We start from the raw sequence: 15633 nt of genomic DNA on the forward strand, positions 1-15633 counted from the left end.
TCTTGCCCGTTAACCCCCTATCCCGCCACGTCGCCATGCTGACGTCACCCGTCGTACAATGCTGACGTCATCAGCCTTTTTTGGACGCAGAGGCGCGAAAATCGCACTTCGGAGCCCCGAAATCGAATTCTGAGGCAGTTTTTGATGAGTGATTTGTCGCAGGATTTTTTGGGCCAAAATGGAGAATCTTCAGGGAATCTTTAGGGAATCTTCGCTCCATGCAGCCCGAAAAGGCGCATAAATGATCCGTTTTCTTCACAGAGCATACCAGAATGATCAGAAGACAATTCCAGATGATACAGAGGCCGAACAGCGGCCATTTACTGGTGATTAGACACGAAGTACATCAGATCAGCAGCCCAGATTTTGTCAGAAGAGTATCAGTGGAAGAAAGGACGCCAGAAAGAATCAGTCATGATTTTTTAGGGGCTCGAGGCACCTGAACATTGATGAAACCCCCAGAAAATCAAATCGACAAGCATCAGCCCATCCTTGCCTTCAAATCACCGTCAAGACATTTAAGGCACCAGGACAGCAAGAAAGCATAAACCCATACCCATTTATTGCAGGAAGCACTGCAGCCAGCCACCGAGGACAACACCATTTATTCAGTTTTGACACATCGGCCCTGAGCACGGCCCGAGACATTCTTTGTATTTATTATTAGATAGGAGTAGGTCAAGTAGTCATTTTTATGACCTAATTAGGTCAAGAAGTAATAAAGGAACTCTGCAGAGAGTTTTGCCCTATATATACCACCCTCTGTATAGTTCTAAGGGTTGGTCAATTGATAATTTTCACTAGAGACTCGCTGTGTATACCTAAATTTTTCTGTATTCAAAGATTGCTTAAAGCTTGGATAGCGAACTGTCTATTGTTGATGAATGTGTTAAAGAGTTGGAGATGGAATTCATGCGCTGCGGCCTGAAGCAATAAGTGCCTCTTATCTCTGTTTATGTGTTTGCCATTATCTAAATAGCAGGAAAAAAGAATAGCCTAGAATTAGTTAAATACTCTCTATGCTCAATTCCTGCTGTTTCTTGATGTTTTCTTCTAAATGAATTGGTTATGAACATTGAATTCCTTCTGGCTCATGTTTACCCCAGTTCACCTGTGCTGGCCAATTATCTAGGAATTCTTAACTGCTCCTAGGTAGCGCCTTGTTGTTTCCCCTGCTAATCTGTTGGAGAGATTCTTAACTGCCTCTCTTTCTTTAGCATTCTTGCCATCCCTTAAACCTGAAATTTGCTTCTGCTTCAGTTATCTTGCTCCATTTTCCCCTCACTGTTATTAAGGAAAGACACCAGCAGTTCCCCTCCTCGACTCCACGCCCAATGGTTTGAAACATCCAGACTATACTCAGCCTCTCTACCTGAAAGTGTCAGTTTTCCCGCCAAAACTCAATCAAAACCCCTGTGCACCATATCTAGCCTAAAATCATCCCCTTTAACAAAGCTAAATCATAAAGAGAGAGCCTTCTCTGACTGCAGGTAGGCTAGGGCCTGCAGTCCAAAGTTGGTTTGTGGTTACCTCGGCCGTATCCCTTTGGGAGTCAAAAGGGACAACTTGAGTGATAACACTAAATATAAAGATGCAATACATACCTTTTGTAACAGTGGTACACCATGTAGATCAAAAGATTTCTCCATCTGTAGTATCCAATTTACGGGATCCTTGCCATCAAACTTCCTCATCTTGCTTTTTCTTGATTTTAGGAGCTCGATCTTGAAACGACTATAACTCTGTAATTTTGGATCTTCTAGTTCTAAAATTGTGACCTATAGTAGCCCTCTGCGTCCTCTTTCCACTGCCACTAGTTTGATCCAAATTGGATTCTCCAAGGAAGAGTTATGCACAATCTCCCAAGATGACCTGATTATAGACCTTTCGAAAAAAGCGAACTTGTATGAAGTGCCACGTGTCACTGTTTCGACCTTTGGCTCTGAAAATTATATACAAGAAACTACAGTCCGTCCTCTTTCTATAAATGCTTACAAATTTTCAATCTGATTCTCAGAAAGAAAGTTATGATGATTTTCCCCAGGTCACCTATTTGGAATGTAATTCAGAAGTCTGCAAAAAGACCAACTTCCTCAGGTTATATCTCTGCAAATATAGCGTGAAAACCTCTGAAATTCGAACCTGAGGTTCAGTGTGATTTCTTCTCAACTGGGTTTTTTTTTTTCTTCTGAAACATTGCAGAAAAAAAGTTATAGCAAAAATTCCATGATGACCTATTTGGAGCAGCGAAACCGTAGAATCCAAAAACACATATTTCATTAAATTTGGAAGTATTCAGTGGATCTAGAATATATAACTTTAACTAGATTAAGTTTTTTCAAAATGGGGAATTAGAAATTCACTTAGTTCACTAATTTTAAGGTAGATATTCATCATTTTTTGTGAAAAAATTATCATGATAAACTTTATTGAACAAATTCATATAAACTTGCAAAAACAAATCTTTCACGTCTTAATCTTGGATTCCTTACATTATCTATTTTAATATTTTCATGGTTTGTATTAAAATATAAGTTTGTTAAGGTTATTTTATGAAAAGAATGATGTGTATTTTACTATTATTAACCCATTTAATTATAATCTGATATAGTAAATATCATGTATGTGTTAAGTTACAATTATTACTAAGACAATGTTGGCACAATTTAAAAGTCTATCACCTTTGCAACACTAGTAATATCGTTGAAGATTTAAAAAATCTCATAGATCATCGAGTTTATACTCATATTGGATTTAAATTTCAAAATATTTGTGACGCTACCAACCTTCTTGATCTTTTAACTAAACAAAATTATGATGAGCTTGAAACACTTCTTTTAATGCTTTTTGAGCATAACAATAAAATTCGAAATAATTTTGGGTAATATCTTTTTGCCTTCTTATATACCATATTTGGTCTTAGTGGATGATAATCATCATTATCACCATTATCATTTCATACTATTGTAGGAAATTTGCACCATTTTAGAGTTGAGGAGAAAATATTTTTTTAGGATCAAATTAAATGTTGAATGTGAGTAGTAGCATAATTTATTTTTATTTATTATTTGTACTTTTGTGTTAAAAACTAAGTTGATTGAGGCTTACTTAATGAATAATAGATTAATATGCAATATACATATTAATTTTAAAATTATTTAATGACAAATGATCATAGTAATGTGTCGCAATATATACCAACATAGATCCATCTTAAGTGTGAATGTAGGGATCAAATTTCTTCACGTGCAAACATTTTTAGAGTGTAAAATACAATGCGTTATTTTTCATTGTTGAAACTATATTTTTGAATGCTAAATAGAGTATACATAAGACCAATAAAAATTTTAACCATAAAAACTTCTTTTTTATATATATAGATATATCTGAAGTTGATATTGACATAAATTAGTTAATATAGATCTTCAAATAGTTTATTTGAATCTCTAGCTGAAATATTTTTGAAAAGTATAGTATTTAAACATCTAATTCACACATTTTTTTTCTTCTAATTACTTTACAACATATTAATTTTTTTATTTTTATATTTAGAACATAATTTTTATTTTAAAGGGGCACAAACGGACAGACAAACTTACACATCTCCTCATATTGGGTTGTAGGATGAGCCTCTCAACTCAATTACTAATCATTTTAATGATTAAAATCAATCATGAATTAGAATAGTAACAAAGTAGTACAATTTGATTATTTTCAAATACAAGAGGAAAGAGAGAAAACTGACTAAACTATTTATTACAAATGTTTAGTTTTTGTTCCTGTTGTGTTTAAGGATATTGTATTGAAAAGAACATATTGACATTCGTCTAAAACTTAGATTCCTTAAATTATTTCTATTATCATTAATATTTATATTTATGTATTAAATTTGACTCATGAATAGTAGATTTTGTAAAAGAATTCTTACCTATAAAGTTTTTTAACAATATATTAATATTGTTTTTCTTACTATTATTGACCATTTTAAATTGACACTAACTACTTTTCCTAACTTGAGTACAAAATTATTATAATGGTACAATGTGGGCACCACTTCAAAATCTATAAGAGGGAATATTTTATAAGTCTAGTTGTGTTGTTCAATGATCAAAATATTTTTCTTATAAATTAGAGTGCAACAAAATAGCAAATTGGATTTATATCAATTATAATAAGGAATATTAAGGAAAGCTCACTTCAAACATTATTACAAGTGTCTAGCATCTATTCATTAAGTGTTTAAATGATTTATATTAAATAGAATACTAATTAGGTACCCCACTATTGTTTTAATAGACCAAGTTTAGAAGATGTTTTTAAGTGTATTATTGAATTTGATTATGCATATTTGACATGGTGAGAAGTCATGTTGGTCATATAAAGCTTTGAAAACTTAAATATTTTATGGCAATGTCATGTAATTTGTATCAACACATGATTACATTGAAATACTGGATAATATAAAACTCCAAAAATAATATGAAGATAATATTTTATATACAACAAACATTGAAAAGTGCGTCTGAATGTATATTAATAGATCCTTCAAAAAAAATGACATTCATGAATCATATAAACCTAATCTTAAGATATTTGTTCTTGCAATGTTCTTTCTTTGGTATCCATGCCCACACTATGGTATTAATTAGAATAGAACCAAGCTCTGTGTCATCACGATTTGGTATCCAATATTGCTCTAAAAATTTTCCAATGTATTTCATTGACATAGGCTTCCACTAGTCAACCTTTACATGAAGATTCTCAATTTCATTATACCTAAATATATCTGAGATGGATTTTGCCATCCAAATCATCTCTCCTGCATCCTCATTTCCTGATCTAACTAGCAACATCCTTCCTTTCTCAACATCAATCATCGGATTGAATGTTGGCTTTGGCTTGTTTCATTTGGATCCAACATATATTGGTTCATCTATTGCATTATCAAAATCTCCATCCATAATACTTGAGATTACATGGAGTGCATTACAATCAACATCAATGCTTTGCCTTCTCTTGGGCCAGATTCCTCAAAAGATGAATCACTTCCATCTATTATTCTATGATCATCATAGGTTCCTTCTAATGTATCAAGAACTCTTTCCCAATACACTACTTTATTTTTCCATTCCTTTATAACAGTTGGTGAATCCTCATTCCCGATAGTGTCTTTCCACATTTTTATGTATGATGTTATCCCTTTGTTTGGTTCTTTTAAATAGACATCATTCTGTTTGGAAGCTCAGAAAGATGTCTTCCCTATGGGAATTATAGGTCGACCTTCATCATCTCCATATCTCAACTTGTTCTTACCACTTAGTATCTCTAATTGATTCTTTGTACCTTAGTATTGAAACATCATTGAGTACAAGAAATTGGAAGTATTGGACATTAAGATGTCCAACTAGTGCATTTTTTCCCTCGGCGTATCCGCTAAGGAAACTTTTGAAGTCATAGACCTTGTCAATAAGTATAGGTGGAAACACTCGATTTTCTTCAATTATGCGATATGTATCCATCATTTCAGGTTAAGAATATATATCTTTAATTTTTAGGTTGGAAGACATTCTTCTGTAGGTTCCATCTATGTATTCATGGGTGTGCCCCACAAGCAAGAACCCAACCTCAATAGTGATGAAGACACCAAGTGTAGTTAAAAGTGATAGAAACATGAAAAGATAGCGATTCTTATTATCACTTGCTGCATTGTCCAAATGTAACAACAAATGTCAAGGAAGAGGTTCAAAATCAACATTTTGACTTGTTGATCTTCCATGAGATATAAAATCATCCTTGTACACTTGACATTTTGAGTAAATAGAGGTGTCAAGTAATGCATTTGTAAGTGGGATTCTTGAACTTCCACTTTCATAAAGTGGATCACCATACATATCCATTTGTGGGTCTTCAAGATCCCTTAAGCACTTTGCAAGGGATGTAATAGTAAATTGTGATCCCATATGTACAAATGGTAAAGAGAAATGACCAAAACCTCTTGTCTTATGCCCATGTGTAAGCATACCTATCAATGACAAACCTAAATTTCTTCCTACAATAGATTTTGATTTGACACGTAGTCTTGGGATTGAAGCCTTTGTTTCGTCCATTTGATCATGGATAATGCTCAAATACTCCTTTGGAAACCGCTCTAACATAATTATGTGGGCATAGTAGCATTATCTTCCACACATAACAATCTTGTTATGTTTGTTCAACCTACCTTGTGCTTTTTCTTCCAACTCTTTTGTAGTTTCTGACTTCATTTGTGCTTTCAACACAATACAGTCACTGTGTTTACTAAAGTTGGGGTTCTTTGAAAATGCCACATCTCGAAACTTCATATTCTAGAGCTTGCTCATTATTGATTGTGATATTTATGGGTGATTGAGCTTTTGAAGAGCCTCATTGATCTCTTTTAACAAAAAATTTTGTGTGTAAGTCAAAGAAAGAAATCTTAAAGGAGAATATGTTCCATCTTCTTCAACTTGACGTGTTTGGTTTGGTGAAAATTTTGAATTATCCATTACAATTTTGTGCAATATTTATATGGATGCCTTTGTGTGAGCTCATGCTTTGCATGTGTTGGTGTTACCATGAATAACTTTGATCTATTCATGTTGGAAATAATGTTGGTAGTTATAGAATGTGCTTTGAGGAATCTTTTGTATCTTATACCAGGCTTTCTTACAAATAATATTCCCATTAAATATCATGTCCTTTACATTTCTAGCAATAGGTGGTAGGCCATGGCCATGGCTCTTTCACATGACTGCGTTTGACATGAGTGAATTCAAGACAAATTCCCTCTTTTCAATTATTTGTCTCATCCCCTTCCTAGCACCTGCAATGGCCTTCCTATCCACATGTTGAAGACAATCTTTTCTACAACATACACCTGCTGCCAATGCACATGCATGTTCCCATGCATTCATGTGTAAGAGAAACCTTTGTACATTTGAATCTAACCCTGTCTTGGGGAATATTTATGGAATGATCATGATAGTGAGGCTCCAAATCTGATTCTAGCCAAATCTCATAAGATTCCAAAGCACCCCCTAATGTATGCTCAAATCCTGTTGGATGTGGTAGAGGAGCATCATGTTTTAACACCTTCTCAATTTTAACCACTATGCATTCTTTATTTACCATATTTCTATGCACTTTATGCCCAAGCTTTGTATTGAATATGGAGCCCTCACCCAACTTCAATCCATGTTGCAAAAGATCTACCTTGTCTCCAATAGAAAATGTAGAAGAAACATTTGCACCTATAAACGAATGTAAATAAGGTTAGTATTTATTCAATAAAACATTTACTATACTATCAATAATATTTAACACATGCCTCAATATTTTGACTTACCTATGTTGTGTCTCAAATCTATGATCTTCCATGGATGTATGTCCCCTTCATTAACATCCTCATCAATCAAATGTGGTTGAGTGATACCTTGCAAACGAAATCCAACATGTAATAGAATTCCTTCTAGCACAAACACAAGTACATTTCCAACAATATTGCATTGAAAAAGAAATCCAATGCAAGTTATATTTCATTCTAGCACAAATACAAGCACGTTGCCAACAATAATATTGCATTGCGAAAGAAATCTATTGCATACTAGATTTTATTCTAGTACAAACACAAGTACGTTTCTAACACCAATAGTGCATTGCAAAATAAATTTAGTGCATGTTAGAATTCCTTCCACCATACACAAACATATTGCCAACATCAATATTGTAGGGTAAAAGAAATTTATCTCATGCTATATTTTCTTCTATCACAAACATAAGCATATTTCAAATAACAATATAGAAAGGTGAATTAGATCTAACATGCTATTTGTACTTATATCTCAAACACAAACATGTCACCAATAACAACATTGCAAGGTGAATGAAAACTAACACATGCTAGATTTCCTTCTCTCGCAAACACAAGCACATAACAATATTGTATGGTGAAAGAAACATACCGCATATTATACTTACTTCTAGCTCAAACAAGCATCTTGCCAAAAACACCATTGCAAGACAAAAGAAATCCGGTGTGTGATAGATTTCCTTCTAGCACAAACACAAACACACAGCATTGTAGGGCTAAAGAATCTAGCATATGCTAGATTTTGTTATAGCAAGAACACAAACATATTACCAACAACATTCTAGGGCAAAAGAAATCTAGCACATACTAGATTTCCTTTTAGCACAATCACAAGCACATTGCCAATAACATCATTGTAAGGTGAGGGAAATGTGACGCATACTAGATTTCCTTCTAGCACAAACAATTGAATTGCGAACAACAACATTGCAATGCGAAAGAAATCTAGTGCGCACTAGATTTCCTTGTAATGCATATACAACCACATTGTCAATAAACTCATAGAAGGGTGAAAGGAATCTAATGTATGCTGGATTTCCTTCTAGCACCATCACAAACACATTATAACATTTCTAGATAAAAGAAATCTAGCACGTGGTAATATTTACTTCTAGCACAAACAAAAGCATATTGTCAACAACCACATTGTAGTGAAAAAAAAATCTAGTGCATGCTAGATTTCTTCGAGCCAGAATAGAAGCATGTTGTCAACAACAACATTGCAAGGTGAAGAAAATCTAACACGTGTTAGATTTACGCATAGCACAAACACAAGCAAACAACAACATTTTTGCCAAACAAGTAGTTCAACAAGATGTGAGTAAAAAGGCCTTATAACTCCCTTTATCAGACATTGCCACTCAACATCTGGAATTTTCGAAGTACTCATAAAACCTTCAATAGATGGAAGTTGATTAAGAGATAGTCTTTTAGGCTTCCTGTGGCCAAAATGAATAAACTTTATCAGTAGAGATCTGCAAGATCCCACTCACAACTTGAGCAACAAATAAGTCCACACGTGAAGTTAAAGGATCCTTTCTAAGTCTTTGAAATTCCACCATTAATTCCACATAGGAATGGTGAACAAAAGCCATCAATTCCTTATTCCAAGAGGCAATAATTTGATTGTGTGTGTCATGTTTATTTTTAAAAGCAGTTACGAAGGCTTCATTTTCAAATAGATATCGCCCCGCAATGTGGCATATAAGAAAACATACAATGATCATCACTAGCATGCTGACTGAGCAATTCAATGGAAGGGGGGATAAGATGCAATTATCTAAACAAACCCTCGTAGTTTTTCCATTTTGGGACACATTTGTAGCAACACCAGCAATGCCACACTTGTCTGTCCGGAGCCAAGGGTAATGGCAACAAGCCATTTGTCAGTAATTTCGCTCCCATCTTCTACTATGCATACATCTATAGTATGCAATTTTGTCGCAACACTTGAGCTACTAAATAGATTTGATATTTGAAATTTTCTCCACTTTTTTCAGGAAATAAACTCCTTAGAATGGAAAATGTGGTACCCACAGAGACAACATATTTCTAGCATGGAAATGATAATCCTGTTTCCCGAGTTGACAATAACACCTGTTCAACTGACATAAAAACCAACAATACAACAAAACCATGATCTTTAAATTTGTTAAATAATCATTTGATTATCTGATCACCACTTTCAACAGTTTATTTTGTAGAGTTAGACTTCGAAGGCATACAAATAATTGTAGAATCAGGTGATCCCCAAGAAAGAGTTTTGCTAACAGAAAGTGGAAGAAATTGATCTTGGAACCTCCCAGGCAAATTTTTACCTCGTAAATAATACATTTTTTCACTTGGTGATCTTGAAGGTATAAAATGACCAGGGTTCGAAGACGTATTAAGGATCAAATAAATAAAGAAATCCATCATAAACTATCAATGGAAGGTCACATAGCAGGTAACAACTCAGTAAGCCTGAACCATAGCTAAGGGTTTGACCTCGAAGTTTCCATGGAGGATTAAGATGGAGAATGCATATTTCCTCCATACTTAGTACAGTCTCTTCAAAAGTAATTATGAGAGCAGGCCCCTTGAATTCATCTAGATTAGGTTGAAGTAAATATTGTCATGGGTGATCCCACTTATCATATATAATGTGTAATTTCTTTCTTTGGCATTGGTCTGCTATCTCTGACAGGTCAAACAATATAAGGTCGTCATTCCCATATCTCTGAAACAATTCAGTTATTCTAGTATGATCCATACAAGGCAAATCTTTTGACATTTCTTGATATATAAATGACATATATCGTAGTGACTTTGCACCAAGTCACTCAGCCAAATCATTGCTTATAAATCAACAAAGTGTAATAGTGATTCTTTGTTGTGAATACCCATATGAAAAGTGTTGTAATGATGATAAGACCAATGCAACTACTACTAGGATACCCACTCACCTTTCCCTTTATCCTACAAAACACTCCCAGGTGTGAAATCCTTTTTTTGCCAAGTGTTTGCTTGTAAAAGGGGAAAGTAATGAATAATTTAAACTGGCAAAATAACTTTCTTTGGGGAAAGCAAGATGGAAAACATGAAGCCTCATCTCCTTACCAAGCAAGTAAGGCTAACTAGGCTTGATTGATATCCATGACTGAGGAACTATATTAGCAGTAAAATTTGTTGTTTTCACTATGATTGGCGATGAACCTTGAAAGACACATGCGCTATCATCTTCAGAATGTTAACAGTTACACATCCATGGCATCTTTGGTTCTTCCAACTTCTATGACATAATCAGTGTAGTTGAAGCCTTGGATATTTTTGGATCCAGCGTTCTTAGAAGAATGTGGTAGGGTTAGAGGTTGGTGTCCAAGCAGTTACTCACCTTTATCACAAGCTGACCAACTAGTTTTCCTATTCTATATTACTCTCAAGATCTACTTACATGCGACAAAAAAAGAAGGTATTGTAAAAACAATCTCTCTCTGTTTCTAAAGGAAAACAATCTCTGTGAAATGACCAAAGATAATTTTTTGTTATTTTTGTAACAGTTGCCTCGAGAACATTGTCGGAAAACTCATAATCCATTGCAGCATTTGAAAATGACACAGGGCACTGATTCTCAAGCATTTCTCATTTGTTAGAATGAACTAGGTCCTATAAAAGGTAAGTCTTTCAACCCAAAATTTCTTTGGACAACTGGAGGGTTAATCTAGCTAGACTCCATCACGTTGGTTTGTTAAAATTGGCAAATAGGGCCAAATTCCACTTTGGACAGCTCCTATGGGAAAGATTATTGCAACATTAAATTCCTCTCTTCGATAAGACCAAAATCTATCTAAAGATCGCCAAACTTGGATAAGGAAAATGAGTTTTTGAATGTATGTTCTCTCAAGTAAATTTATAAGGTCAGCCTCATCCTTATGTCGACTCATCAAGCCTAATGGTCATGTCCTATGAGCCCCCATCGAATTGTATATATAGTGGTGTCCTCTCACCACAATTCGACACATCCAAGTGCATCATCCACGCCTCTGAAAAAGGTGGACATGTAAGGCAAGGATGTAGGTGCCAAGAGTCAAGTTTATGAAGATGTTTATCTCTATTTAGGGTGCAGTTTCCTTGGGAGAGAGTCGCAGGTCTGAGGCACCATGGGTGGAGGCTAGAGGATTGTCTGGGAGGTTTAACTCTTGATTATGAGAGTGAGTTTCTAATTGGATAGGGCCGCAGTTAGAGGTATGCTCATTGGGTATTTTTCTGTGCCATTTGGTGTGTTGCATCTATATTACAAGCCACGGAAAGAGGGCTGCTACAACAACTTATTGGTAAGCAATTTGGAGGGTGTAAAATCCTTCTCTCTAGGCCACATATGCCCAGGCCAGAGCGCAGCTAGGTTAAGAACTCTTCCATGTGTTTGGGACTGCTTTGTAATCTCTCATAGGTCCAAACTGCAGCAAGGAGGAAGATGCATCCGAAAGGGAGTTCTGCATGATCTTTGGGCATGTCATAGTTGGATTTTTCTCTCTACAGCAGGCCACAGCCCTAGCTGTGTGTTACAAGTAGATCGCAGACCTTGACAGCCCTTGACAGGAGGTTGAAATGCTGGCAGGAGGCTGCAGGCCTTGGATCTCTTGGATGGGAGACTATGACTCTTATCTTTTGTTTGAATAATAGTCCAAACCATCAGCAAATTGGAACAGAGGTGTTTGGAGGAAGGCCACAGTCAGGTAGGGGTCCAGGAGCAAAGAAAGAAGGTTGTAACAGTTTGCCATCAAACCCTCTCAATAATTGGCATTATCTGAGTTCATCATTACAGAAGTGTTTCAGCCCTTTAAGATCCTTGACCTGCATTGTTTCTATGACTCACATTTTATGATTTGCATTCATCAAACTCGTACTAATCAAGCTTGCACCTGTGATTATTATTTGAAGCTGTCTAAACTATAATCTAGCCAGAGATAGCTTGCTCCTGTAATACGACCTTATCTCAGTGCCCTGAAATCAGTATCTATGACATATCTCCTTAGATCTGGGTTATAAATTGACAAGAACCTTGCATATAAGTAACATTGACAAGGTTAAGTCTTTAGCACAGTAAACCCTGTAGCTGCTGGTATATCATATAAATATAAATGGCACAATCCTGAGGATGAAGATAAATGAAAAAAGCATCATATGGGGTTCAAGTTGATCACAACCTTGTATTGTGTCAATCTTTGAATATCTAATTTTATTAGTTGAAATACCTCTGTGGCTCAAATCTGAAGAATATAATTTCAGGTAGTATGTCCTAAGCTTTTCATCTTGTGAAGATCACCCTTGGAACACTATGATGATTACCTTGTTCACTTGATCATCCATAGTTGATTGGTGGCTTACTACTATTGAATATTGCTATATCCCTTCTAGAGATTGAAATATCAAGTCATTGTCTCTAAAGCAATAGCTCAAAAGGCCACTTCAATTGATTCTCCAGATATTCTATTGACAATAATTTCAGATAGTTACATTTGTTGAGAGTAGGTGTTGTATGCATTTTGCAAAGGCTGAGAATTGTGAAGGTCTTGACATTGAGATCACTATACATGAGTTAGTACTACTGCATACACAATTATGAAATAACGATTGTAGGGTAGTATAATGCACATCAAGATTGAGAGTCGATGTTTTTGGTGGTGCCTAGGGTTTGTCTTTGAGTGAGATTTGTCAAAATTCTGTATAACTGATGTACAGTATTGATAACTCATATGACAAGATGCATGTGGGAGAAGATGAAAGATGGAAGACTTGCTGATCAGAAGTTTGAAGGCCTGCTTAATATCTTAAGCAAAGCTACCAAGGTTTCAAAGTATTTGTCATATGTCTACAACTGAATAGAATATTAAAGCAGTTTCTTTGATATCCTGGGAAGTCAGCATATGTTACTATTAGTATGATTATGTATGACAGTCAGGGTACATCTTGATGATGTATGGGCTTCAGTTTTCTAGAAGTACAATACCTTCATCTGGCATATTCAACCTTGAATAAAATCTATTGTTGAGATTCATAATCTGTTGAGCAGTTAATATATCTTAGGGTCTATATTTGATGACAGGTGTATCTAGGTCTTTATAGTGATTAGGGATTGCCACAGAGTCAGTTTCAATAGATTCCCAGAAACTGTTATTTTTTACAGTTTGTTTTTTCCTAGAAACAAGAGTTTCAGGGCTCACATGGCAGAGATGCTTAAGTAGATTGCTCCTCAAAGTGATTTTGTTAAGATAGGACCACAAATGTCACTATGAATTAACTCGTGATTTGTGTTGCTCTCAATTTAGATATTTCAAAGCTATCCATCTCCTGCTTTCCAAAAACACATGCTTCAGCTCTGACGCCAGGTCAAAATTGAAGCAAATTAGCATCATGTTATCACTGAAACTGGATCACATAGATCATTCAATAAGACAAAAATACTATGAAATGAGACACTGACAATTTTATTACAAAGATAGAGCAAAAGGAAATGGATTTGGAAGCACATGAACACATAATAGAGCTTTTAACACTAAACATTCCAATTCCTATGACTCTTTATTTGCCCAATAACCTTTCACTTCCTATAATCTCTCTCTCACCACATATGTAGCCAATTTTGTCCTCTTATTGACTTTCCATTTTACAGACCCTCAAATTGCACCACACATGATTGTTTCATGTACACTAATTTCAAAATTTGACCATTACTTTAATGACCTAAGATTTTAACAACAGAACCAAGGCAAGCCTTTCAGGACCTTTCCTATAATAGCTCACATCAAAACACAAGATCCCAAAATGGCTTTTCCTGGTTGTAGTCAACCTCTGACAGATATGTCACCTATAATAAAGTGACACAAGAAACAGGATTGTCATAATGTATGACACACATTCACGTCATTAAAGATGGTGTGACCCACCATAAACCTTATGCATTAGATAGGGAATTGTTTGCCGGGGAAAATAAAGTGGAAAGATGAAAAAGGCGTAGGATGATTTTTGTGAGATCTAACCAATTTTGGGAACAAAAGGGTAATCACAACAAATATGCACAACTGTGGTATCATTAAAATAACCTATTTAATCATTAATGTTTGTGCACAAAGCTATCAATGAAACAGTGATCCTCATTAATCCTTAGTGACAAACAAAGAGCATCAAGACAAAGTGTGCTAAAATAATCTGCAGTTGTAGCTAACACATGTAAAAATTACCTTAATGGCTTTTTTGGAAGTTGTCTAAATCAAATCCTGTTGGAACTATCCTGCTACAAAAATACAAATACACATAAGAACCATTAGACCATATTTTCAAAAGGCTGTTCACCAAAACCCTAGTTGGTTATTAGAGCATGATAAAATTTACTTCCTGTCATATATTCACTTTTATATATAAACTCCCGTGTATGCAAGTTTAGCCTTTTAGGATCTGAAGCACCCATGAAAGAGCCTCTGCATATCATTGATCACATAAAATAGTTTTAAAACAGTTGAATTAATACATGAATACACATTGAAAAACAAAATCTGCATGGCATGTTGGCAGAATATCGAATATAACAACAATTGTTATGCATAACATCAATAACTTAAATTATTGGGACAAGAGACAATTATCATTTTATATCATATGCCTTTCTAATTCCTTCAAATCCACTCCAAGGTGCACCAAAGACATCATTTCAACTGGATTGACTTCTTGCAAAAATTTACAGTGGTCATCAAATACATTAAAGGTACACACAACCACAGTTCTATAGATGTCCTGGGAATACCAAAGCCACTCCATTCCCTCCATCTATATTAAAGGTTCCTGAATCTATGAAAAGTTGAAACCCATCCCCCCGTCAAAATTGGCACAAAGAATCAACCAAGGGCACCCACAATAAAGAATAACATGCCTAGAAGCCAACACTTAGCACAGATCTGAAATCATGCTGCTAAGGTCTTGGGCTTATAAATCCATTTACCAAAATTATTTTCGCACATTTGGATAAGCATATCCCATTTTCCTCACGTGTTTCTTGAAAAGAAAAGGAATTCCTAGGAATTTAAAAATCTGGCTTGACTTGACCCAAACCCACCCTTGTGTTTTAAGTAAATCTGGCATCTTCTGTGAGCTCTACCTTTAAGTCAATCGGGCATGTTTTGTGAGCTCTACCTGTAGAAATAGGTTTTCACTCATTGAATGTTTAGAGCTAAGGGCCTTGCAGAAAATGCCTAAGTAATCTATAACACATT

The sequence above is a fragment of the Pinus tabuliformis genome, chromosome 3_1 (genome assembly GCF_031772625.1).
Source record: "Pinus tabuliformis cultivar Carrire ecotype Pingquan chromosome 3_1, CPIR1, whole genome shotgun sequence".
Classification (NCBI taxonomy): Eukaryota; Viridiplantae; Streptophyta; class Pinopsida; order Pinales; family Pinaceae; genus Pinus; species Pinus tabuliformis.